The 26,938-nt window shown below is 45.6% G+C and overlaps 1 pseudogene; it reads right to left on the bottom strand.

Annotated features, from left to right (window-relative positions):
* Positions 1-26,313, bottom strand: part of LOC140722874 (uncharacterized) — a 32,476-nt pseudogene extending 6,163 nt beyond the window's left edge.
* Between the last annotated feature and the right edge of the window lie 625 nt (positions 26,314-26,938).

Here is a 26,938-nt window from a genome sequence, read left to right as displayed (position 1 = left end):
CATGTTCTCACCTGTAGAAAAGTTCAAAACAGGATGAGGTAGAACAAACAACACAGACACAAAATGCTGGAGGAACTCAGCAGGTCGGGCAGCATCAATGGAAAAGAGTACTAATGCTGAGTTCCTCCGGCATTTTGTGTGTGTCGCTTGGATTTCCAGCATCTGCAGATTTCCTCTTCTTTGTGATTGGAGGTAGAACAAAGGTAATTTTCTCTACTGCTGATGCAAAAGATTTTGTTCCCTTTCTCTGAGTTCCTAATCCTTGCCTTTATTATAGCCGGAGCTCAGCTCTGTCTGAGAGATCCATCGGTTCCCATTCCCTCAGCAGCCGGAAGCTCCCCGGGGCCCGTGTACGGATCGTGGGGCTGAGAGAGAGGGAAGAGAGCAGGACTGTCCCGGGATTGTTGGCCACGGTGTCCGCATTTCACAGGAATTGTCCCGAAGTTGCTGTATAATATAAAAACACGGAGAATCGTTCTTACCTGCACCCGACATTTTCAAGGCCTTCTGTGTACTGCGCGCATGCGTGATACTCGGGGACGTCCTCAGCCTGACGCCTGTGCATTTCATTGGTGCTTCAGCGCCGGCGAAATTCTTAACGCATGGCCCTATGGGTAATCACGGTGCCATTAAACATTTCTGCAAGCACCGGCTTAATGTCCATACCTCATTCTTTTTCCCTGTGAAAAATCTGCAGCTGTTTTAACGCAGAAAGTGGCTCCCATAAGCAATATACTCAATATCAACGTGTATCTAATGCCAAAGTAAAATGCAGATATAAAACACAGGAGATTCTGCAGTTGCTGGAAATACAGAGACGCACACACACAAAAGCTGGAGGAACTCTGGAATTCAGAGAGCAACTAAGCAGCGGAGTACACAGTCTAGGCACGCTGAAGGGGCTCGGCCTAAACGTTGTCTTTTTATTCCTCTCCACATTTGCTGCCTGAAATTAACCACCTTTTTAATCAGTCAACCAGTTTACAAATGTTTCTGACCTTTCTTTTGTAGCCACGTCCTGCTGGTCTGATTCCTCCTCCTCCTGGTAAACTCTAGACCCCATCTCTCTCTGGAGCCCCAAAGCCCTGACTCAGGCTGGCAACACTTTGGTTTTTGACTCTGCACCATCGAAGATTTACTCGCTGGTCTGCTGTCAGACATTAGAGGTGAATTGTGTTACGAGACCGCAGGTTCATTTACTGTGAGTGTCGCTTTAAGTGCCTGAGTGAGGCGGGGCTGTGACGTCAGACACAAGGAGAGAGAGAGAGAGAACATCAAAACCACAGTGAGCTCATCGTCTTATTCAGCCTGGACAAAATCATGCGGGTGTCTAAGATGATGAGAGGCATTGGTCGTGTGGATAGCCAGAGGCTTTTTCCCAGGGCTGAAATGGCTAACATGAGGGGAATAGGTTTAAGCTGCCTGGAAGTAGGTACAGAGGAGATGTCAGAGCTAACTTTTTTAAGCAAAGAGTGGTGTGTGTGTGGAATGCACCACCAGCAACAGTGGTAGAGGTGGATACAATAGGGTCTTTTAAGAGACTCTTAGATAGGTACATGGAGCTTAGGAAAATAGGTGGCTATGTGGTAGAGTAATTCTAAGCAGCTTCTAGAGTAAGATACATGGTCGGCACAGCAATGTGGGACAAAGCATCTGTAATATGTTGTGCATTTATATGTTTCCATGAAATTCACGGGAAATCTCCTATCCCACGGAGTGGTGACTAGTTGCAACCTGTCATCTCAGGAAGAGTGAGAGGGGAATGGCAGGGAGAGATTTTGATATACGGATATGGAACAGAAACATGGGCAGGAACCAGATGGGCTGAGTGGCCTTTCTCATGTACATTGTGAGTGTGGTAGAGACAGTGAGTACCTGAGACACGGGATTTGATACAGAACTGATTTATCGTTCACAGATCCACAATATTAAACACCAGTCTAGTTTAAGACTAACATCAGCAGAACGGACTCCTCCAATACTCAGTGACCAGGGTTCAGTCCCGGGTGCGATGAGCAGCCGCAAGAACTGCAGAATCTGAGAGTAACAGTCCCTCATGAACCTGCAGCTGCCTTCAGTCACCGTGATGGTTAAACATTTAACACGGAGCTGATTTGAACTTCTTCCCTGATGTAGGAGCGCTCAGACCGAAGAAGTAGGGGAGAAGGGGAAGAAAAGAGATAATAAATTTGTTTGCACCGTTAGGGATAAACAGAAAGGAAGAGCGGGAAAGTTTCTTGAATGCATCTGTTTTAATGCTAGGAGCATTGTAAGAATGGTGGATGAGCTTAGAGTATGGATTGACAACTGGAAATATGATGTTGTATCTATTAGTGAAACATGGTTGCAGGAGGCGTGTGATTGACAACTAAATATTCCTGGGTTTCATTGCTTCTGGTGTGATAGAATCAGAAGGGCAAGAGGGGGAGGTATTGCAATGCTTGTCCAAGAAAATATTACAGCAGTGCTTTGACAGGATAGATTACAGGGCTCATTTAGGGAGCCTATTTGGGTGGAATTGAGGAATGGTAAAGGTATAGTAACACTTATTGGGGTGCATTATAAACCACCTAATTGGGAGTGAGAATTGGAGGAGCAAATTTGTAAGGAGATAGCAGATATTTGTAGTAAGCACAAGGTTGTGATTGTGGGAGATTTTAATTTTCCACACATAGAAACATAGAAAATAGGTGCAGGAGTAGGCCATTCGGCCCTTCAAGCCTGCACCGCCATTCAGTATGATAATGCCTGATCATCCAACTCAGAACCCTGTACCTGCTTTCTCTCCATACCCCGATCCCTTTAGCCACAAGGGCCATATCTAACTCCCTCTTAAATATAGCCAATGAACTGGCCTCAACTGTTTCCTGTGGCAGAGAATTCCACAGATTCTCCACTCTCTGTCCGATGTTGGAGAAGTTCAGAATGAGGGATCACAGTTTAAGGATAAAGGGGAAGACTTTTAGGACCTAGATGAGGAAAATCTTCTTCACACAGAGAGTGGAGAATCTGTGGAATTCTCTGCCACAGGAAACAGTTGAGGCCAGTTCATTGGCTATATTTAAGAGGGAGTTAGATATGGCCCTTGTGGCTAAAGGGATCGGGGTATGGAGAGAAAGCAGGTACAGGGTTCTGAGTTAGATGATCAGCCATGATCATACTGAATGGCGGTGCAGGCTCGAAGGGCCAAATGGCCTACTCCTGCACCTATTTTCTGTTTCTATGCTTCTATCCACCGTCAACCCTTTAAATATCATTTGCCAGTCTGTCTTAGCTAATTCACGTCTCATATCTTCAAAGTTGTCCTTCTTTAAGTTCAGAACATTTGATTCTGAATTAACTATGTCACTCTCCATCTTAATGAAAAAATCCACCATATTATGGTCACTCTTACACAAGGGGCCTCGCATGACAAGATTGCTAATTAACCCTTCCTCATTGCTCAATACCCAGTCTAGAATGGCCTGCTCTCTAGTTGGTTCCTCGACATGTTGATTCAGAAAACCATCCCGCACACATTCTAAGAAATTCTCTTCCTCAGCACCCTTACCAATTTGGTTCACCCAATGTATATGTAGATTGAAGTCACCCATTATAACTGCCGTTCCTTTTTTGCACGCATTTCTAATTTCCTGTTTAATGCCATCCCCAACTTCACTACTACTGTTAGGTGGCCTGTACACAAATCCCACCAGCGTTTTATGCCCCTTAGTGTTACACAGCTCTACCCATATCGATTCTACATCCTCCAGGCTAATGTCCTTCCTTTCTATTGCGTTAATCTCTTCCCTAACCAGCAACGCTATCCTACCTCCTTTTCTTTCCTGTCTATCCCTCCTGAATATTGAATATCCCTGGATGTTGAGCTCCCATCCTTGGTCACCCTGGAGCCATGTCTCTGTGATTCCAACTATATCATATTCATTAATAACTATCTGCACATTCAATTCATCCACCTTATTACAAATGCTCCTTGCATTGACACACAAAGCCTTCAGGCTTGTTTTTACAACACTCTTAGCCCTTATACAATTATGTTGAAAAGTGGCCCTTTTTGATTTTTGCCCTGGATTTGACTGCCTGCCACTTTTACTTTTCACCTTACTACTTTTTGCTTCTACTCTCATTTTGCACCCCTCTGTCTCTCTGCACTTGTTCCCATCCCCCTGCCACATTAGTTTAAATCCTCCTGAACAGCAGTAGCAAATGCTCCCCCTAGGACTAAGAGGAGGGACAGCCCTCAGTGATTCCTGTGTATGCTCCCTGGAAGCCTCAAGAAATGATAATGATCATGAATCAGGCCCCAGATAGAAAAGAAAAACCAGCACAGTTTGCTCAGTATGTCCACAGTACTACACAAATGTTTAATGCGACTCTGCAAGATTTATTCGGTCTCTGCTGTGTGATTCTCTCAGCTGATGAGGGGCGGAAATGGAAGGCAGAATTGAGATACCAAACCTATCAGGAGTTACAGGCGAGAAACCATAATGACAATGAACAGACAGAACCACTTCTGCCAGCAGCCGACTCTCATGTGACTCTGTGCTATGACCCTGCGGAGTGCGTCACTGAGGAAAGCCAATATTATGCACCCCTCGAGGGACAGTCACGGTGATTGGATGTGGATGAAGGAAGAGAGGGCAGTGCATTACTGGCTGAAGTTCCACATTTCCTTTGGCGACAGAGAGGACTGGTGGTTCCCCATACCACTGTTTGGGTTAAAGCCAAAGAGCTCAGAGTTCTGTTCAAAAGGTTCAAAGGAACATCTAAACAAGCCGGATGCATTTTGGAAACAAGTCCTCTGGACTGATGAAGTTAAAATAGAACTTTTTGGCCACAATGAGCAAAGGTATGTTTGGAGAAAAAAGGGTGCAGAATTTCATGAGAAGAACCCCTCTCCAACTGTTAAGCACGGGGCGGAGCGATCATGCTTTGGGCCTGTGTTACAGCCAGTGGCACGGGGAACATTTGCTGGTAGAGGGAAGAAAGAATTCAATTAAATATTCAATTTAATTAAATTGAATTAAATTAAATTTAAGAATTCAATTCAATTAAATACCAGAAAATTCTGGAAGCAAATATCACACCATCTGTAAAAAAGCCGAACATGAAAAAAGGATGGCTTCTACAACAAGATAATGAACCTAAACACACCTCAAAATCCACAATGGACTACCTCAAGAGGCGAAAGCTGAAGGTTTTGCCATGGCCCTCACAGTCCCCTGACCTAAACATTATTGAGAATCTGCGGATAGACCTCAAAAGAGCAGTGCATGCAAGATGGCCCAAGAATCTCACAGAACTAGAAACCTTTTGCAAGGAAGAATGGGCGAAAATCCCCCAAACAAGAATTGAAAGACTCTTAGCTGGCTACGAAAAGTGCTTACAAGCTGTGATGTGATACTTGCCAAAGGAGTTGTTACTAAGTACTGACCATGCAGGGTGCCCAAACTTTTGCTTTGGGCCCTTTCCCTTTTTTTGTTATTTTGAAACTGTAAAATATGGAAATAAAAAAGTTCTCTTGCTTAGAATATTAAAGAAATGTGTCATCTTGAACTGTATGCCGTTTGGAAAACAGTTCCACTTTCACTTGTTTAACTATTCACAGTAACAGAAGTTTTGACCGGGGTGCCCAAACTTTTGCATGCCATTGTACTTGAGCAGGCATCTTTTGAAGCGGCTGTCTCCGCCTAGAAGGCTGAGCTGTTTGCTCTGACTCGTGCCTGTATCCCAGCAACAGACTAAAGTGCAAACATTTACACAGACTCCCGTTATGCATTTGGAATTGTACATGACTACGGGGCTCTCTGGGAACATGGGGATTCCTGACTTCCTCTGGCCACCCCATTAGTAATGCTACCTTTGTAGACAACTTACTCACCGCTCTACAGCTACCTCGAGTTTTGACCATTATTCAATGTGCAGCCGACACTGGGGAATCTGATGAGATATTTAAGGGTAATGCTGGGGCTGATGCAGTGGCCGAACAGACAGCCTTGAATCCCACACTTTTAGTCCCCTCGGGAACCCAGCAAGCTCCTATTAGACAAAATCTATGGACGGGTATGCCGGACATGGGGGAAATACTTAACTTCCAGGGGGACGCCCCTGAAGGAGAGAGCAAACTACGGTCCCAAATGGGTTGCCACCTTGAACCTCAGACCAACTTATGGGTGACCCCTGCGAGACAGGTCTGTGTTCCCTCCGTGTTCTTACCTATTTTGATAGATTATGTACAGAACTGTACACCCCTGGGCAAGGAGGGAATGGTTAATATATTATTACAATCTTGGTGGCACCCTGATTTCCAGAAAGCAGCTGAAAAACAAGCCACAGCATGTTTAACTTGTAGAGCAAAATGAATGGTGGTAAGGGGATGCTTTGTGTTTCCGGAACTACCCTCTTGCCTGGTGGACCTGTTTCTTGTTTGCAAATTGATTTTATAGAATCACATTGTTATAAGTATCGCTCAGTGACAGTAAATCTGTTTAGCAGATGGATTGTAGCTGTTCCTACAATTAATAATACCGCTGTGACTGTTGTGAAAATATTGCCAAAAGAAATAACTCCTCGCTATGGACTTCCAGAAATGGTAAGCTCGGACAATGGGCCACATTTTGTCGCCAAAATAACTGAGGAAGTCTGTAAAGAACTTGCTATAAAACAGCAGTTCCACGGCACCCGTCACCCAAAAGCAGCCGGTACAGTGGAACGAGCCGACGGCACTTTGAAAGACAAGTTGGCCAAACTGACACAAGAAACTGGATTGACCTGGTGGAAGTCTTTACCCTTAGCCCTATTCCATATGAGAATCACGCCATCGAGTAAGATGGGGTTGTCACCTGCAGAAATTATCTACGGGAAGCCCACGGGGACCCCGACCCTGTTTGCCACTCCTCCCCGCAAGCTCACCTGCAACATTGGATCTGCATACCCTGGGGGAGGAGATGGGAAAATACTTACGCAAATTAACTAAGACTCTCCAGAACTTGCATTCACAGGTATGACAGTCCTATCGAGAGGACGACACCCAGCCTACTCCACCATGGAGCCTGGAGATTTTGTCCTGCTCAAGAACTGGGATGGTAAGGAGTTGGGACCGAAGTGTTTTATGGACCGTACCAAGTGCTATTGACACCACCTCCTGCAGAGACGGTGGAAGGGCAGCTCCGGTGGATGCGTCGAACGGACTGTAAAACACCTTACTGGTCGAACTGATAAGGACTGAAAAATGTACTGGTTCATGCTGATTTTAATGACCCTAGGGGAACCTGCCCCTGTCTCGGGAGGCCCCGAGTTTAACACTTTCCTGTCCCTCTACCACACCTACGCCAAGCACGTGGAGCGGGGAGCATGTTGGGTATGTGATGAAATTCCCCAACATGGTCAGACTATGATCCCTGAACACTAGCGAAGTAAATTCAGTTCTGGTGTTTTTTGATAGCCGTAATGGTAGCATCGGCAATTGCACCATATCCAGGTCTGGAAGGCGAGACGGGGGATGGTGTCGCTTTGAGGGTTGGAGTCGTAGATCTCCTCCACAAGACCCCTCCAAGCTATGGCCGGGGATAAGAGTTACATCTCCAGCAGTGGCTAGTACTACTTGTTGGTGTAACCAGAATGAGAGTGCACCCTATCAAGTGGGAAGTGGTAACTGTACCGAGAATCAAACATGATACCGCTGGATCACGAAACGGAACTTATTGGGTTTGTGGAAACGGGGCCTACCCCTGGCTGCCGGGAGAAAGAACAGGGCAGCGACATGGAACCACACCCGATCAGACGGGTTCTCGAGGGCGGGACGAGGGTTGGAGTGGCTGTTGCTACTTGGCCGACCTTGTGCCATACTTGGGGATCCTGGCTCAGCCTCAGGATCACCCCCATTGGAATAGCCAACGAAGGGGTATAACGCAATCTGAGAGATTTTCTGTTCTGGAAGGTTATCATGTAATAATAAAAAAGAGGAATGATGAAGTTTTAAGGGTTATTGGGGACATAAGAAATGATTCTTGGACTCTTGTAAATAACGGGTTAAAATTAAGTGCAAACGTATGTGTGCTCTGTTCCGGCTAGTGTGCAAATTGCTGTTTTGTCCTTCACTGAGGAATCTGCTTGCAGCTTGTTTAGATTAACGACTCACAGATGTCTCTTGGGAATGTTATGTAGAGTTGAGTTCTCATGAGACATGAATTGAACTAAGTTCCCTCCTTTCTCTAATGAAGGGGAATAACTGTTAAGAATTGGACAGAACATTCATTTGTAATTAAAACCCTGATTCAGTGGACTCTCTTATCTAAGAAATTAAGTTTTGCTCCAACAGACTTGCTGGGAATACCAGTTGAACTAAAGTGCTCTTTGTTTCGCTAGTTCTATAACTTGTACCTTTGTTAGACAAAGGTTCGTCACGAGCCACCGGAAGGAGAGGAATTCTGTCTCTCTGATGCTTGGCTCCGAGCTTCTCACCGGCTGACTTCAAACAAATAAACTGGTCATAAGGATAAAGTAAAGAACTGTTTGTGATGTGGTTATTGGTCCAGCGAATTTAAGTTTACACCATAAAGAGTATCCCATCCGGATATATCACACCTTTGTACGGCTACTCTCTTCTTTTGAATTGAAGAAATAGCAGAGAACTGCGGACACAGCTGAGCACGTCATGGAAACAAGACTCCCCTCCATGGACTCGCTCTATACTTCCTGCTGCCTCAGTAAATCAGGCAACGTAATTAAAGATTCAGAGAACTCCAGACCAGACATTCTCAATTCTCAACCACCAATCGAGTCCAAGATCAATGAAAACATAAAAACAGAAAATGTACCACCAGGCCTAGGGACATTTTGCATTATGCTGTTACAAGCAAACTGAATATTCCTCAGCGTTATAAGACGGACGCTTGACTTCACAATGTAACTCGATGTGACCTTGCACCATATGTCTACCTGCAGTGGATTTTCTCTGTAACCATAATACTCTGTTACACTCTGTTAATGTTTTACCATAATTGTTACGAAGGATGAACAACTCTGATGGGCAGAAGGGTGCAGAGTTGCCCATGTCCCCCCACCCCCGGGAGAATCACAAACCGTTACTGTTGCTATGGTGATCATGAGAGAGAAAAGGAGACCAAGGAAAACAGACTAGGACTGGAACATTTGTTACAGATAAGAGAGAGATAACACCGGGAGAGGGAGACTTGTTGACCCACCACATTATGACTCCTGACAGACTTATGGCTCCGGAGAGGGCTCTTTACGTGGTACCATTCTGTTCATTAAAATTCCACAGTGGACAGCCGGAGTGGGCTGGTTTGATGGGCTAAACCATTCAAAACTGATTGACAACTGATACCCCGTGAGTAGGGATAAAAGTGAGGACTGGGGAGACACCCCTCAGACACACCAGGAGACACACTAGTGAGCACTGCTTGAGTGTTGGAACCCACGTGAAGGTGTGGGGCATCGGAGACCGAACAAAGGATCGGTCAGTAAAGCTCACAGTGTTACAGCAGGGCCGGTGGGGGCTTGTGTGTGTGTCCACTCATGCCAGAGTGACGGGTCCACCACAGAAGAACGGTCTAGCTGAAGAACAGAGGAGGTCATAACCGAATGACCAACGCAACAACGGAACGACGGATCAAGAACGTGTGAAGGAAGGTTTGCCAGACAATAGCTGTCACTGTTTGTTCGCTCTCTCTCTCCCTCCAACGATTAAAACACAGGAACCAACAACTACCTCAGCCCGTGTGAACTGAACTGAACTTTATACTTTTCCATGACAATTCATTATACCCTAGACAATGATAGAGCTTGTTTATTATTGATTATTATTATACCCAGATTTTTAGGATTATTATTGCTAACTTGTATTATCTATATATTTGCATTATTGGTTTTGATTTGCTTATTTTATTAATAAACACTTTTGATAATAGTACCAACAGACTCCAACGGATACTTCTATCTTTGCTGGTCAGACACCCAGTTACGGGGTACGTAGCATAATCTGCTGTTGTAATGTGTTGATCTGAAAGGATAGTATGCAAGACAAGATTTTCACTAAACCTCGGTGCGTGACAATAATAAACGATTCCCCACATTAATTGTGTGGAAATATTAGAAAGACTGAACTTCTCGGCTGTAACTTCTGGAGGGAGATTTCACTGAAGAGTACAAATGTTTGAGAAGCCTGGAAAAACAGAAAAGGCTTCCTTCTTGCATTAATCGGGCTATATACCTCGAAACATTGGTTGCACTTTGGCAATTTGTAACACTGGAATAGAGTCAATGATAAAAGATGCCCACCCACAATGAGAGGACGTGACAGATCTGGATCTCACTCCCTTGCCTGAACGGAAGAAAGATTAAACTGCACAACCATGAGAAACAAACCCGCAGACGTAAGGAACTGCACACGTGGCGTCAGACCCCTGTGTAGCAAATCCATGCATGGCATCAGGCATGTGGAGGGGGAAGGGAAGGGGAGGGGTAAGATTTTTGGATCCATGGCTGTCTTCCAGGGAAGGTGGGATCTGTACAGAAGGGTCTTTGGAAACTGAAGATCTGAAGGCTGGGAAATTGCAAATGTCACTCCACACTTCAAGAAGGGAGAGAGGCAGAAGAAAGGAAACTATAGGCCACTAAGTCTGACAGTGGTTGGGAAGATGTTGGAGTCGATTGTTAAGGATGAGTTCGGGATATTTGGAGGCACATGATAAAATAGGTCAGAGTCAGCATTGTTCCCTCAAGGGAAGATCTTGCCTGATAAATTTGTCGGAATGCTTTGAGAAATAATAAGCAGGGTAGACAAAGGAGAATTGGTTGATATTGTGTAACGTGGATTTTCAGACCTTTGACAAAGTACCTCACGTGAGGCTCCTTAACGAGCTCCGAGCCTGGTTGGGCGGCGATGAGGAGGGGGCTGATCTCGGGTTTACGTAACTCGAAGGGCGGTTACAGTGAAAAAGGGCCGGGACCGAGCCGGACAGCTGCACAGTCTGTGCCGGGAATGTAGGATCAGTTAGTTCTGGTTCCTCAAGCTGTGAGAGTGGATGCCAGTGACGTGGATCTGTTTACGTGTACGGGTGTGGGGTAATTGGTGGGGAAGTTATGGGGCTACTGGTGGAGTGGAAGGACGTTGGGGATGTGGGTTATCGGACACAGTGTGACCCGGGAGGATGGGTCCTATGGCAGATTAAGTTGTAAGCAAGGGAGGATCTGGTCCATTGCATCAGACGGCTTTCAGGAAGCAACAAATCTCTCTTTACATTAATCAGCGTCTAATCTTGCTGCTAACACTGTGTTTGTCACAGAGCCCAGAGTCTGGGAACAGCTCGATGGTGGGAAGCAGATGGTGATGACGAGAGGCAGTTTACTGGAGTCAAGGCCCGTGCCTCCTGGAGCTCCCCAGGGTAACACACATTGCTACTTGTCATCGATGTCAATAATCTGGTTGAGAATGTACAGGATATGGGTAGTGAGCTTGCAGCAAGTAATTTCAAACAATTACTTCTTTTTGCAAGATAGTAAATATAGACACCCCTCTTTCCCTCTCCACCCTCAGAAACGACCAAAAGCTACTTCAGAAGATGCAAGTTCCTCAAATAAGCAAACACTGAGGGAATGTGAGTGAGTTTAAAGAGCTGGGATACCGACAGTACATCACCAGACCTGGAGTGATTGCAACTGGGTCTGACAGAGGCATAATTGGTACTTCTGGGCACATTCAGTCTCATCCCAACTATTCCTTACCTTCCTTTGTACAGGTATGTAATGTCTAATGGACCAGTGTTTGAGTAAATGAGACTCACCAAACTTTCTCCTGACTGAATCAATGGAAACCCTGAGTCAGAAAGGTTCTCTCCAGTTGGTGCTCACAGTCCTCGGGCTGGTTCACTTGTTGCTGTTCCCTCGACTTCAGTCGTGTTATTTCTTCCAATAAATCTCTCACTGCAGGTCTAACTTTAACCAGAGAGATAATGAAGCACATTAACAATACAAAGGAGAACAAAATATTTCTGCTCACTGAAATCGAAGCATTGAAGACAAATATAATGATCTCAGTGAACAAATCTGTAATTGTCCCTGACACGTCACAAAACCTGATATGGGATAGGAAGGAGTCATCGTTCAGTCATGGTCAGATATAAGATGCAGGAACAGAATAAGGTGATTTGATCCATCGAGTCTGCTCCACCACTCAACCATGGCTGAGATTTATTCCAACACCATATTCCTGTCTTCCTCCTGTAACCCTGAAGCTACTTACCAGTCATGAATATATTAATCTCTGCCATAAATATACCCAAATGACAGCCTCAACTACCCTCTGTGGCAACAAATTCCACAGATCAGCCATCTTTTGGCTGAAGAAATTTTTCTCATCTCAGTTTTGAAGGGAAGCAATTTTATTCTGAGACTGTGCTGTCAGATCACAGACTCCCCGTCTAATGGAAATATCCCCTCCACGTCCACTGTATCCAGGCTTTTCAGCATTCGGTAGGTTTACTTAACCACCCTGTCCCCTTTCACCCCTGTCTGAACTCTATTGAGCACAGCCCCATAACCATCAAATACTCCTCATACATAAAGCCGATCATCCCTGAGATTATTCATGTGAACCTTGTTAGCAACAACTGCACTGAACACATTCCCAAGTATAACAGACAATCAGGAAAATTAAACCATTCCAGAGTGAATGGAATAAAAAGAAACCGGAATCACCAGAATCGCTCAACAGGTAAGGAACTGCTGTGGGAACAGCAACAAATTTAAGGATTCAGGTTCACAACCTTTTGTCAGAATGGATTCAGAATTTCTCATTTTTAGTGCAGATCTCCAGCCACTTGAGTTTCTGTTTGATTTCCACTGTTTGACAGACAGGTGACAGTGAGGAGGAATTTCCAAACACAGTCCGAACACTGAACACCCCCCCCCCCAGGTTTATTTCTACTGGTTCAAACACAGAACAGCCCATTTACTCACAGCCTCTCCTTGTGAGGGATGGAATGGGAACTCATTCCCTCCTCAGACTGGCAGTCATTGCTTCCAAAGGAACTCCAGAAACAAACATCTGATCCCAGACCAGAAATACTCACTCAACACCTCATACACCTGGGCAGCTTGATCCCCGGGTCCATTTTACTTGGATCTAACAGGGGTGCAGTGCTGCCGGAGCTCACCGGAACGCCACTCCAGCACCTCTGTAAAAAACAGTCAAAATAAACAAGCGGGGAATTTAACAGCGGCCGCATATTAAATAGAGGGAAATTTACAGAAGTGGGGCTTGGGGAGAGGGGTTGGTGGCTGGTGGGGAAAATACCACTAATAACATTAGGATAGGATATCTGATTGTTTTTGGTGAAATCCAGGAAATGTGACTGTGGTGATCTGTGGATTATTTGCTAATACAAAACTAAATTTATCTCACAAACAACCCTATGGCTTCTAAGCAAACAACGTTAACTTGCTTGATAATTATATTTTGTGATAATTAGTGAATGCAACCGTGCGCTACTTTGTCATATTATTAAATTAAGTATTATATGTTTTATTGTACCAGTTATATACTGAAATGTTGTGATTGGCTATAATCTTAACTTATGACTTAACTATCACTATATTTCTGTGGAGCTCTGGAATACATATATATTTCTTTCATCTTGCTAGACATTATAAAAAGGCATATTCTCATATATTTGTATACACACACACACACACACACACACATATATATATTTGTGTACCTGCTCATTACATATATGTTACGTGAATGGGGCAAGGAAGAGAAATGAGCAGGTACAAAAATTGGGTGTGACATACAAGGGGTGATTGATAATTTCGTGGCTGAAGGTGGAAGGTCAATTTTACAAAACCTTTCCAGCATCTGCAGATTTCCTCGTGTTTACAAAACCTAGCTATTTTCAATTATCTGAAACAGAAATACCACAAAAGTTATTAATTTCAAACTTTCTGCATAATCACTCAAAGAGTTGAGCTACACGTGCAAGTACCGAGAGCTGTATAACTTCAGGCCTTCTAACTTAGGCCACGAACTTATCAATCACCCCTCATACAGCTCCGGCAGCAAAAAATTGGCGATGCACCCCTGCTCCAGCCGCAGAGCTCAATGCAACCGGCCCAGATTCACACAATCTCGGGATCAACTCTGACTCAACCCCGCTCGAATCGGAGAACCGCCAACAACAGATGCAGTGAGCAAACCGCATGCGTTTAGCAGGAGGTTCTCCGCAGCACCACCAGTGTCCGGAGGTCTTCACATCGTCGCCGGTGGCCGGAGGTCTGCACATAGTCGCCGGAGGCCGGAGGTCTGCACATAGTCGCCGGAGGCCGGAGGTCCGCACAGCGCCACCAGTGGCCGGAGGCGGGAGGGACAACGGAGAGGTAAATTACAAACACGACGAAGTCTGCAGATGCTGGAAATTCAGAGCAACACAAACAAAATGCTGGCGGGACTCAGCAGGCCGGGCAGCATCTATCGGAAAGAATCAATTCCAGTTGAACCCTGCTTCAGGATTGAGATGGAATGGGGGGAAAATTTGAATAAAATCGGGGCGGGGGAGGAAATGTCTCGCTGGAAGGTGATAAGTGATGCCAGGTAGGTGGGAAAGCTCAAGAGCAGAAGAAAATAGAGTCTAATAGGAGAGGAGAGTGAAGAATAGGAGAAAGATATGGAGCAGTGGACCCAGAGGGAAGTGATAAGCAGCTAAGAGGATGTAAAAAGTCAGAGAGGAAGAGAGGGAGGGGTGTGAGGGAAATTTGTTCACAGGAAGGAGTAATCGATACTTATGCTATCAAGTTGGGGAAGGGGGTACCCAGACGGAATATGAGGTGCTGATCCTGGACTCTGAGGGTGGCCTCATCTTGGCGCAAGAGGACACGATGGGTTGACATGCCGGAACTGGAATGGGCATCGGAATGAAAATGCTTAGACACCGGGAAGTCCTGCTCGGAGCGGAGAGTTCAACGGTTAATTTATTATCAAATCAGGTATCTATAAACAACTGCAAGTTTTCTTTCTTCTCCAGAGAGCCACGAAAGAAAGAAAAAGCATGAAAGTCATTCAGAGAAAAACATCGAACTCTCACCTCACCGCCCGCATCAAGAAGAACAGCATCCCAATCATCAACCCCCAAAAAACACTCCTACCCCGCACAACTGCGGAGCAGCCGCTGTCGCCAGTGTAGAGGCGGCCGCATCGGGAGCAGCGGACACAACAGGCGACCCCGGAAGATTGACAGGTGAAGTGTCGCCTCACCTGGAAGGATGTTTGGACAACGGAGAGAGTTCGGCCGTCCGGCCCTTTCACTGTGACACCCCGAACTCCACATCAAATCTGTCCAAACGAATCTGGGTGAACTTTAATGACCAATAAATATAATTCCTCTCAGCGATCAGCTGTATGAGTGATTCCCTGACTCTGAGAGGAAGGGGTATCTATGGTCCACACTGTCAGGGTGTTGAGTTTACCAGGAGACAAAGACTGCAGGGACGGGAGGTTTTCTGTTGACTAATACACTGTGTGTGGACCCCGCTGGCAATTCTGGTGTTGTGACCCGAATCGAGACAAACACCACGCTGCCCACTCCACCAACAACACGGCACAGCCGGACACATAACAGGGGACTTTTCATCCCACAACACTGGATTCAGTGATGAAACCCGTGACTAATGTTGTTGTCCCACTGAAAAGTCCATTAAGGTGCTTTTAAATAGAGAGATAGATACTTTATTCATCCCCATGGGGAAATTCAACATTTTTTTCCAATGTCCCATACACTTGTTGTAGCAAAACTAATTACATACAACACTTAACTCAGTAAAAAAGCATTAATAATAGCTTTTAAAAAGTTCTTAAGTCCTGGCGGTTGAATTGTAAAGCCTAATGGCATTGGGGAGTATTGACCGCTTCATCCTGTCTGAGGAGCATTGCATCGATAGTAACCTGTCGCTGAAACTGCTTCTCTGTCTCTGGATGGTGCTATGTAGAGGATGTTCAGGGTTTTCCATAATTGACCGTAGCCTACTCAGCGCCCTTCGCTCGGCTACTGATGTTAAACTTTCCAGTACTTTGCCCACGACAGAGCCCGCCTTCCTTTCCAGCTTATTAAGACGTGAGGCGTCCCTCTTCTTAATGCTTCCTCCCCAACCCGCCACCACAAAGAAGAGGGCGCTCTCCACAACTGACCTATAGAACATCTTCAGCATCTCACTACAGACATTGAATGACGCCAACCTTCTTAGGAAGTACAGTCGACTCTGTGCCTTCCTGCACAAGGCATCTGTGTTGGCAGTCCAGTCTAGCTTCTCGGCTAACTGTACTCCCAGATACTTGTAGGTCTTAACCTGCTCCACACATTCTCCATTAATGATCACTGGCTCCATATGAGGCCTAGATCTCCTAAAGTCCACCACCATCTCCTTGGTCTTGGTGATATTGTGACGCAGGTAGTTTGAGTTGCACCATATCACAAAGTCCTGTATCAGTTTCCTATACTCCTCCTCCTGTCCATTCCTGACACACCCCACTATGGCCGTGTCATCAGCGAACTTCTGCACATGGCAGGACTCCGAGTTATATTGGAAGTCTGATGTGTACAGGGTGAACAGGACCGGAGAGAGTACGGTTCCCTGCGGCGCTCCTGTGCTGCTGACCACCGTGTCAGACCTACAGTCTCCCAACCGCACATACTGAGGTCTATCTGTCAAGTAGTCCACTATCCAATCCACCATGTGAGAGTCTACTCCCATCTCCGTTAGTTTATGCCTTAAGATCTTGGGCTGGATGGTGTTAAAGGCACTAGAGAAGTCCGTCTCCCGCTCAGGCGCCGACCGCCTCCTCAGAGCGGAGAAAACCTCAAAGTAAATGTCCGCTTTCTGATTTATTTCTATTTCCCTCCGAGGGAAGTTGGGGCGTTTGTGAAGCGTCTCCTGCGGCCGGAGTCTGATGTATCGCCGAGAGGTAGGAGGGGACCACTCGGCCCATCGGTTTGATGCCGGTTCCCTGGGGAGGGAGGGAGAGGGGGGATTTTATTGCAAGGATGAAGATGGTGTAAGAGGGGGCGGACAGGATGTTTGTCCCGGTGGGGACAGGAGGGCTCATCTGTGGAAATGTCCGAGCCCACCGTGGTGTCGAGCAGAGAGATTCACCACATTGGGGGCAAACACCGGCAGACTGTTGCCCTGCAAGCGGGGCCAGTGGTCCGGGCAAAGTGACAATTATTTGTGCTTTGTTGAGATTGTACCTGGAATATGGTGTAAAATCCCGATCCCCATACTAACACGGGTTATACAGACCAAAGAACAAACTGCCGGAGGAACACAGCGGGTCGGGCAGCATCTGTGGAGGGAAATGGACCGTCAACATTTCGGGCCGAGACCCTCCCTCTGGACTGAGAGTGGACGGGAAATAGTCAGAGAACAGAGGTGAGGGGTCGGGGATGGGGCAAGAGCTGGGGAGAGAGTGGTGGATCCAGGCGAGGGGGGAGGTGGGAAGGTGGAAATAGTGACAGGGGTGGGAGGTGAGTAGTTGGGGCAACACGGGGCTGCAGAAGATGGAAATTAATTCCACAGAGGATTAACAAAGAGGTTAGAGAGTATTTGTTATAGAGAGTGCAATGAAGATTCACCAGACAGATCCCTGGGGTGGTGGGGTCATCATATGAAGAAAGATGAAATGCGATAATCCTTTCATTTAGAGAATCGAGGACTGAGACACATTGAAATGCCCAACATCATTATCGGTTGAACCAGGGATTCCAGTCTCTGAAACAGGGATGGACTGTCCGGGACTGAGATGAGGGGAAATGTCTCCACTCAGAGTGTGGTGAATGTCTGTAAATCCCCACCACAGAGGGCGGTGAAGACTCGGTGATCGTCCTCACGTAAAACAGAGGCCGGCAGATGTGTGCAGACCGAAGGGGTGGAGGAAATGAGGATCGGACAGAAACATGTGGCTGAGATGGGAGAGCAGCCGCCATCTTGCTGATGGTTAGAGGGGCTGAATGGCCTCTTCCTGCTGTTTCAGTGTTCCTGTCCAGCAAGGCTCCGGAGGAAAGTGAATATAAATTAGTGTTTATAAACACAGAACTGATTTAAATGAAAAGTGAACATTTCCTGTTTGGGTTTGAATTATGTTTTGGACCGGGATGGGAATTAAGCCGGTGACTCTGTGACCTGCAGGTGGAGGGAAAGGAATCGGGGAAGATATGGTGTAGAAAAATAATCAAGTATCTGGTGTAAATATGGAATAATGTGGGGAATGTGGTGGATGGGTCGGGCAGTGTGTGAGGGGCGAGGAGCAGAGTCACCAGTTCAGGAGGGAGACCCCCCACCCGTCACCTGATCCCGTTTCCCATTCATGTTTTTCTGCAGATCTGCAGCATCTGCGGGTCACTGCTCTACGTGTCCGTGTAGCTTCATCTTTCACCCGTTCAGACAAGGCAGTGAGATCCGGATCTGTCACGTCCTCTCATTGTGGGTGGACAATGTCTTTTTCCTGCAATATTTTCTGCATGTTTCATTAACTGTTTCGACGTGCTGAACTGCAGCCGATGTTTCTGGGTGTCTGACCCGTTTATGTGAGAATTTAGCCATTTGTATTTATCTGAGCTTCTCATAAATGTGTAAAGTTTAATTCAGCTTCACTTCAGAATTTCCAAAGCAACACCCAGTCAGTCAAATTGCTCCACACAATTAAAAGAGCTTATTACTTTTTTTCCCATTTTTGTACTATATATATGTATATTCTTATTTTAAATCACAATTGTTAAAATCTATTGTTATGAATTAGGTTCTACTGCTGCCGCAGGGACAACGAATTTCATGTCATATGCCGGTGTTATTAAACCTGATTCTGATATTGATATGGGAGACACACCACCGGTCACCTGATCCCAGTTACCGCAGATCGTAATGTGAGATTGAAGCATTTTCCATATATTTGCTTTCCACAGAAATGACAACAGTTCAGTTTCCTTCTGCGGTTCCAGAGCAGAAGCTCAGTCTGTCTAATATTTCCACACAATTAAAATGGGGAATTTGTACTGAGCTACAGTGAAAATCTTGCCTGATGTACCATCCACACAGATCAATACATTACAACACTACATTGAGCTGATATACGACAAAACACTCACTGTAACTAAGCACTGTGCTACTGTTACGTACCCCGTAACTGGGTCACTTACCAGCAAAGATAGAGAGGTCCGTTGAAGTCTGATGGTACTATTTTTAGAAGTCTTTATTTATAAAGGGGCACAAAAATAGGATTAATACAAGCATTCATATAATATATGTCGTCAATACTCAATCTAAAGAGCGGGTATAATCATAATCATCAATAAGAAATAACTCTATCGTTTGTCTCAGGGTTACTGTATTGTCCGATGAAGAAATAAAAGTCAATTGTCATTAAAGATGCAGCTCTTTTTCAGGTTGGGGAGAGAGACAGTCTTAAACTTGCCCGGGTCTTTTGATGAGGCCAATCCGTTGCGTCGGGGGAGTTGGTTCCCCGTTGTTAGTTCAAAGTCGTTTTCTGTGGTATCAGCCACCGGTTCCCAGACAAGGGAACCGAACGCATGTGGCTTCCTTCAAATGGCTTCCCGCTATTACGGGATCGCTAGCGTTTCTTCTGGTGCGTCTGAGGGGCCGTCTCTACAGCCCCTCTTTTATCTTGACTCACAGGGTAGTAGATGTCAATCAGGTTGGGGGTGATGCAATCTCGCTCTCAACCAGCCCACTTTGCCCGAGGGCTTGCACGTAGCATAGTCCCCAATCCACAAATATGTCTCCAAGAGACAATAGCCAATGTCGCGTCATTTTGCATCGTCGGGGAACGAGGCATTCGGCACGTCTCTCTCCCATTTCCTGGGTCCACTGACCCAACCCACTAGTGCCCTTGCGGTTCTCACAAAGGAGGGGGCTGCGGGCATAACACTGCAGAGAAAGTGCAGTGCAGATAGACATATGGTGCAGGGTCACGTCGAGTTACATTGTGAGGCCGAGTCCATTTTATCATTCATTTGGCTTATAACCACAGACAGGAAGCCATCCTTTAGCCTGGTGTTACGCACTTTAAGGCTTTTGTATCTCTTCCCCGATGGGGGAGCGGATTTGCAGCAAGAATGTCCAGGTTATGAGCTTCTTTGTGTACATGGCCTGCTTTTCCGAGGGAGGGGAAGTGTAGGAAGAGTCCATGGAGGGGAGGCTTGTTTCCCTGATGTTCTCTGTTCTCCAAAGTTCGCTGCAGTTCCTTGCAGTCATGGGCAGAGCAGTAGCCATACGAAGACGTGAAGTATCGACAAGGAGCTCAGAGACCTCGGCCTTCACCCTGCCTTGTGTAGCTGGATCCTGGACTTCCTGTCCGATCGCCAGCAGGTGGTAAGAGTGGGCCCCATCCCCTCTGTCTCTCTGACCCTCAGCACACATACCCCATAGGGTTGTCTCTTTGGCCCTGTCTTTTACTCTTTGTGCACCCATGAGTTGCGTTGCCACCCACAGCTCCAATCTGCTATTGAAATTTGCTGACAGCACTACATTGATTGGCCTAAACCGAAATACTGATAACAATCAATCAAATGCCTTCTGACAAGGCTCGGTCCAAACAAACTTTTCACCCTTCTTCAGGAGATTAGTCAGAGGAAGAGCGATAGCGGCAAAGTTCTTACAGAACTTACGATAATATCGATCCATTCCCAGAAACCTTCTAAGAGCCTTCTTAGCAGTCAGAATAGGAACTTGAGAAATTGCCTGGACTTTTGCCCGAACAGGAGCCAAAGTGCTTTGACCAACAACATAGCCAAGACAGGTCACACTGGCATGGCCAAATTCACTCTTAGCCAAGTTAACTGTAAGATTGTCCTAGGAAAGCCTGTCAAATAGCTTTTCTACTGCAGAGATATGCTCTTCCCAAGTGTCACACCCTGTAACTAAGTCATCAATATAGGTATCTGTGTGTTCTAACCCTCGAATTACAAAATCAATCATTCTCTGGGATGTTCCTGGAGCATTTTTCCTTCCAAAAGGCAAAACATTGTATTCATACAACCCAGATGGTGTCACAAATGCAGAAATTTCTCTACCTCTGTCCGTCAATGGAACACATCAATACCCTTTCAACAGATTAATCTTTGTAAGAAATTAGCTTTTCCAGCCTTATCGATGCAATGATCCACTCTAGGGATAGGATAGGCATCTGTTTTTGTTACTGCATTTACCTTTCTATTATCAGTGCAAAATCTAACATGACCATCAGGTTTGGGCACAATAATGCAGGGTGACTCCAATCTCATTTTGAAGGCCTAATAATACCATTCTCCAGCATATACTCAATTCCCTGGTCAGCCAATTTACACTTTTCTATGTTCATGCAATATGGGTGTAGTTTAATCTGTTTGGCTTAACCAACATCTGCATCATGTACTATGACCGTGGTTTGCTTGGGAACATTGGGAAATAAGTCTTTAAACTTCAGAATTAATTCCTTCAGCTGTTGTTGTTGCTTTGGCTGCAGATGAGACAACTTGTTATCAATGTTTTCTGGAACAACCGAGTTCATTAGCCTAACTGGGACCATGTTTGGCTTGTGAAAAGTCTCAGACGAGTCAATTGTTTCATTCTCAGGGTTGCCAGTTTCATTTGTTTTGACAACAACACACACAGATGGTACCTGCCTGTCAAAAAAGGCTTTATCATATTTATGTGTACCACCTGTGTTAGTTCAAGTCAGTTTGGTGTTTTACTAACATAATTCACATCATTATTTTGGGAGACTATTTCATACGGTCTATTGAATTTTGCCTGAAGTGGATTTGTCAACATAAGGCAAGCAGCTTATCTCCCACCTGGTATTTTCATTCGCAAGCCCGCTTATCAAACCAACACTTCATTTTGTCTTGAGAAATCTTTAAGTTTTGTGTCGCTAGACTACAGGCTTGGTGTATTTTATTATTATATTTTTATTAGTTTATTATTGAACTTCAAATCATAGTCTAACGAGTTAACATCAATCCACCGTTCCTTATAACAAGGTCAAAGGTCACTCTGCAACCAAATACAAGTTCAAATGGAGTAAAGCCCAGTGATTCCTGTACTGAGTCTCTTTCTGTGGACAAAAGCAAATGTATTCCTTCATCCCAGTCTTTTCCATTTTCAACACAATATGTCTTAATCATTGTTTTGAGGGTAGAATGAAATCTTTCTAAAGCCCCTTGTGATTCTGTATGGTACGCAGATGATGCAATTTGTTTTGCTCCCAGTTCAGAAACTACCTGCTGGAATAATCCAGATGTAAAATTACATCCTTGATCAGACTGGATTTCTTTAGGCAAATCGAATAATGTGAAAATCTTGGTAAGAGCCTTCACCACAGTTTTAGCTTTAATATTTCTGAGAGGTATTGCCTCTGGGAATCTGGATGCAGTACACATAATAGTTAGCAGATACTGATGGCCAGCTTTAGTCTTTGGCAATGGGCCAACACAATCCACTATAACTTTGGAAAAGTGTTCACCGAATGCAGGTATAGTCCACTGGGGTGAGCTCATTCGGTTTACCCACAACTTAACAAGTGCCTTTTGGAAACTCTTATTCAGGGTAAACATAACTTTATGAGTTAAAGCAAACTGATCTGCTAATCCAGCAGATTCCTGCATAGTGGCAGCATTATTTCCATCTAAATACGTCTTTATGCCATCAGGGACTCACCTTCTGAATTCTTCAATTAAAACCAACTCTCTCAAGCTGTTAAAATCATCATTTACATGTTCAGATGTGCACCAGTGGTCAATACACACAAATTTCTCATAAGCAAATTCCGTATGTCTGGTTCACAGATTTCTTCAAATTTCTAAACTTTTGCCTGTCTGCTTCTGGGACCAACTCGTAAGCTTTGAGCACAGCCTGTTTCACTATGTCATAATGTGTGGTGCGTGGCCATGTGGTTAAGGTGTTGAACTTGCGATCTGAAGGTCATGAGTTTGAGCCTCAGCCGAGGCAGCGTGTGTGTCCTTGAGCAAAGCACTGAACCACACACTGCTCCTGCACATTTATAGCCCAGTGGCGATGATTGGGGCAGCATAAATAAATAAATAATAAGCTGCTTCAGCAACTGTCAAAGCAGAATAGGCTTGCTAAGCCTCCCTCTTAATTACAGTTTATAAGAGAATTTTCTTTCTGCTTTTCTGCCTCTCCAGCCTGAAACTGCCTCTGCCTTTCCGGAGCCTCCATCTTTAATTTTTCTAACTTGTACTGGAGCTCAAGCTCACTAGGTTTACTTTCAGGAAACACCTCCAACTCCTCCACTTTAAATACACCCTCAGATATATAATGTTCAGCTATTATCCTCTGCATCTGTGCCCTCCTCATTGTCAATTTCACCTTAGCAAGTATTGACGTTTTAGCAATACTCAACAACTCAATCCTTCTGGTGTCCTCTAATGCCTGAGAGGTTCACACTTCCAGATATCTATCAACATCTATTGCTGCTGATTTTCCACACACAAATAAATCAAAAGGGATTTCCCCAATGAAATCGATATTAAATCAATCCTTAAATTTGTTCATATCCCAGAAGCAGGCCCCATTTTGTTACAAACCGTAACACTTTAGAAACGAACCAGCAGCAACAGACTACTCCCAATGGCCACACATTTTAATTCCACGTCCCATTCCCATTCTGATATGTCTATCCATGGCCTCCTCTACTGTCAAAATTAATCCAAACTCAGGTTGGAGGAACAACACCTTATATACCGGCTGGGTAGCCTCCAACCTGATGGGATGAATATTGACTTCGCTAACTTCCGTTAATGCCCCTCTTCCACTTCTTACCCCATCACTGACATATTTAATTGTTTGCCTGTTTTCCATGTCTCTCTGGTGCTTCCCCCCCACCTTTCTTTCTCCCGAGGCCTCCTGTCCAATGATCCTTTCCTATCTCCAGCTCTGTATCACTTTTGCCAATCACATTCCCAGCTCTTAGCTTCATCCCACCCCCTCCGGTCTTCTCCTATCATTTCGCATTTCACCCTCCCCCCACTACTTTCAAATCTCTTAGTATCTTTCCGTTCAGTTAGTCCTGACGAAGGGTCTCAGCCTGAAATGTCGACAGTTCTTCTCCTTATAGATGCTGCCTGGCCTGCTGAGTTTCACCAGCATTTTGTGTGTGTTGTTTGAATTTCCAGCATCTGCAGATTTCCTCGTGAGTGTTATGTGTATAAATATAACTCTCAAACTATTGAGCTCAGGGGTAACAAGGCTTGGAGTCTTGAGATGGTAAAGTATGAAAGTTCAGTTCAACCACAGAATAGGTGATGAGAGAGATATTTGTAATCCAGGGTAAATGTTGAGAGAAGGCAATTATGTCATATTCCACAGGTTCCATGGTGGTAAAAAGAGACCAACAGTCGCTGTAGATTTTATCTGTCATCCTTCCAAATCCACATACTAATTATCACCCGAAGTGACTTGTCATAAGGGGTATCGTCTTCAAATGAATTACCACACCACAGCCAGGCAAGGGTTGACACATGTGGTCTCCGCAGGATACCCCAAATCAGATCCACTCCTATGGATCAAATGAGGTGACAACCACACATTCGATGTACGGTGAATCGATAATTAGCCCACCCTTGTGGGCAAAGGAAAGTTCCAAACAGTGACCCTTGGCCACTAGTTCCCCGGTTTCGATTCTTCCATTTTTCCTCCTTCGTCTCCGTCTGACTCTGAGTCTGTGGATTTGCCTTCTTAATCTCTCTCTCTTAAAATGACAGTCTACAGCAAACAAAACCTAGGGATTCATAACAATGGCCACTCCCCATTGTGAGCTGACAGGTGTGCCAGTAGGTGGGATGACTGAGTGAATCCTTTCCCACATTCTCAGCAGGTGAACGGCTTCTCCCCAGTGTGAACTCGCTGATGTTTCTGTAGGTGGGATGACTGAGTGAATCCCTTCCCACATTCTGAGCAGGTGAATGGCCTCTCCCCAGTGTGAACTCGCTGGTGTCTCTGTTGGTTAGCTAACCGAGTGAATCCCTTCCCACAGACTGAGCAGGTGAACGGCTTCTCCCCAGTGTGAACTCGCTGATGTACCAGTAGGGTAGATGACTGAGTGAATCCCTTCCCACAGACTGAGCAGGTGAATGGCCTCTCCCCAGTGTGAACTCGCTGATGACTCTGTAGCTTAGCTAACTCAGTGAATCCCTTCCCACAGACTGAGCAGGTGAACGGCTTCTCCCCAGTGTGAACTCGCTGATGTACCAGTAGGGTAGATGACTGAGTGAATCCCTTCCCACAGACTGAGCAGGTGAATGGCCTCTCCCCAGTGTGAACTCGCTGATGACTCTGTAGCTTAGCTAACTCAGTGAATCCCTTCCCACAGACTGAGCAGTTGAACGGCCTCTCCCCAGTGTGAACTCGCTGGTGACTCTGTAGGTGGGATGACTGAGTGAATCCCTTCCCACAGACTGAGCAGGTGAACGGCCTCTCCCCAGTGTGAACTCGCTGATGACTCTGTTGGTTAGCTAACCGAGTGAATCCCTTCCCACAGACTGAGCAGGTGAACGGCTTCTCCCCAGTGTGACCTCGCTGGTGATTCCGTAGGGTGGATATATGAGTGAAGCTCTTCCCACAGACTGAGCAGATAAATGGCTTCTCCCCAGTGTGAACTCGCTGGTGATTCCGTAGGGTGGATAAATGAGTGAAGCTCTTCCCACAGACTGAGCAGGTGAATGGCCTCTCCCCAGTGTGAACTCGCAGGTGATTCTGTAGGTGGGGTATGTGAGTGAATCCCTTCCCACAGACTGGGCAGGTGAACGGCTTCTCCCCAGTGTGAACTCGCTGGTGACTCTGTAAATGAGATGACCGAGTGAATCCCTTCCCACATTCTGAGCAGGTGAATGGCCTCTCCCCAGTGTGAACTCGGTGATGACTCCGTAAACCGGATGACCAAGTGAATCTCTTCCCACATTCTGAGCAGGTGAACGGCTTCTCCCCAGTGTGAACTTGCTGGTGTCTCTGTTGGTGAGCTAACTGAGTGAATCCTTTCCCACATTCTGAGCAGGTGAACGGTTTCTCCCCAGTGTGAACTTGCTGGTGAGTCATTAGGTCAGATGACAGAGTGAATCCTTTCCCAGAAATTCAGCAGATGACCAGCCTCTGCCCGGTGTGGTGTGAACTAATTGGTGTGTCAACAGGTGGGATGACCAACTGAACCCCTTCTCACACACAGAACAGGTGAATGGCCTTGCCCAGTGTGAACTTGCTGACGTACCTTCAATTGTGATAATCGAGAGAATCCATTCCCACTGTCTGAGCAGGTGAAAGGCCTTTCTCCTGTGTAAATTACAGGCGTGCCAGTTGGTCAAATGATCAAGTGAATCCCTCCCCACAGTCTGAGCAGGAAGGGTGGTCAATTGGCTCCCTTGCTCCACTTCTTAAATATCTAGACAGAGACAACAAAACTGCTGTGCCATGTTTGAGCTTCCTGGAGATGAATTCCTTCTCATTTTTAACCTGTAAAAAGATTTACAAAATCCATCAATGGGTGTAGGACAACATTTCAGATGAGATTACTTGAGTTACCAAGGTTTGATCTGGTATCACACTGTTACAGTGAGGTTCAACGGAAGTTGGACAGAGAAATCATCTCCTGACTGGGCAGAGTGCTGGTATCTGGAATGACCATCAATTCCCTGATGCTCTTCCTGTCTCTATAAGAATGGGGCATTTCTGCCATCTCCAATCAGTGCCTTGGCTCAGTTTGACTCTCTCCATTGGTATTATTCCTTGTTCCCACTGAGCTGCATGGGTTCCTCGCCCCACAGTAACTGAAACACTCTCACACAGTCTTTCTTGACGTGCAGCTGGGATCTTCTTTTATGTATTATTAACTTAAAGTGCCACAGTTTTAACGCCATATAAA

The sequence above is a fragment of the Hemitrygon akajei genome, unplaced genomic scaffold, assembly GCF_048418815.1.
Source record: "Hemitrygon akajei unplaced genomic scaffold, sHemAka1.3 Scf000092, whole genome shotgun sequence".
NCBI classification, from domain to species: Eukaryota; Metazoa; Chordata; class Chondrichthyes; order Myliobatiformes; family Dasyatidae; genus Hemitrygon; species Hemitrygon akajei.
This window is presented reverse-complemented; position numbering and strand designations above follow the sequence as displayed.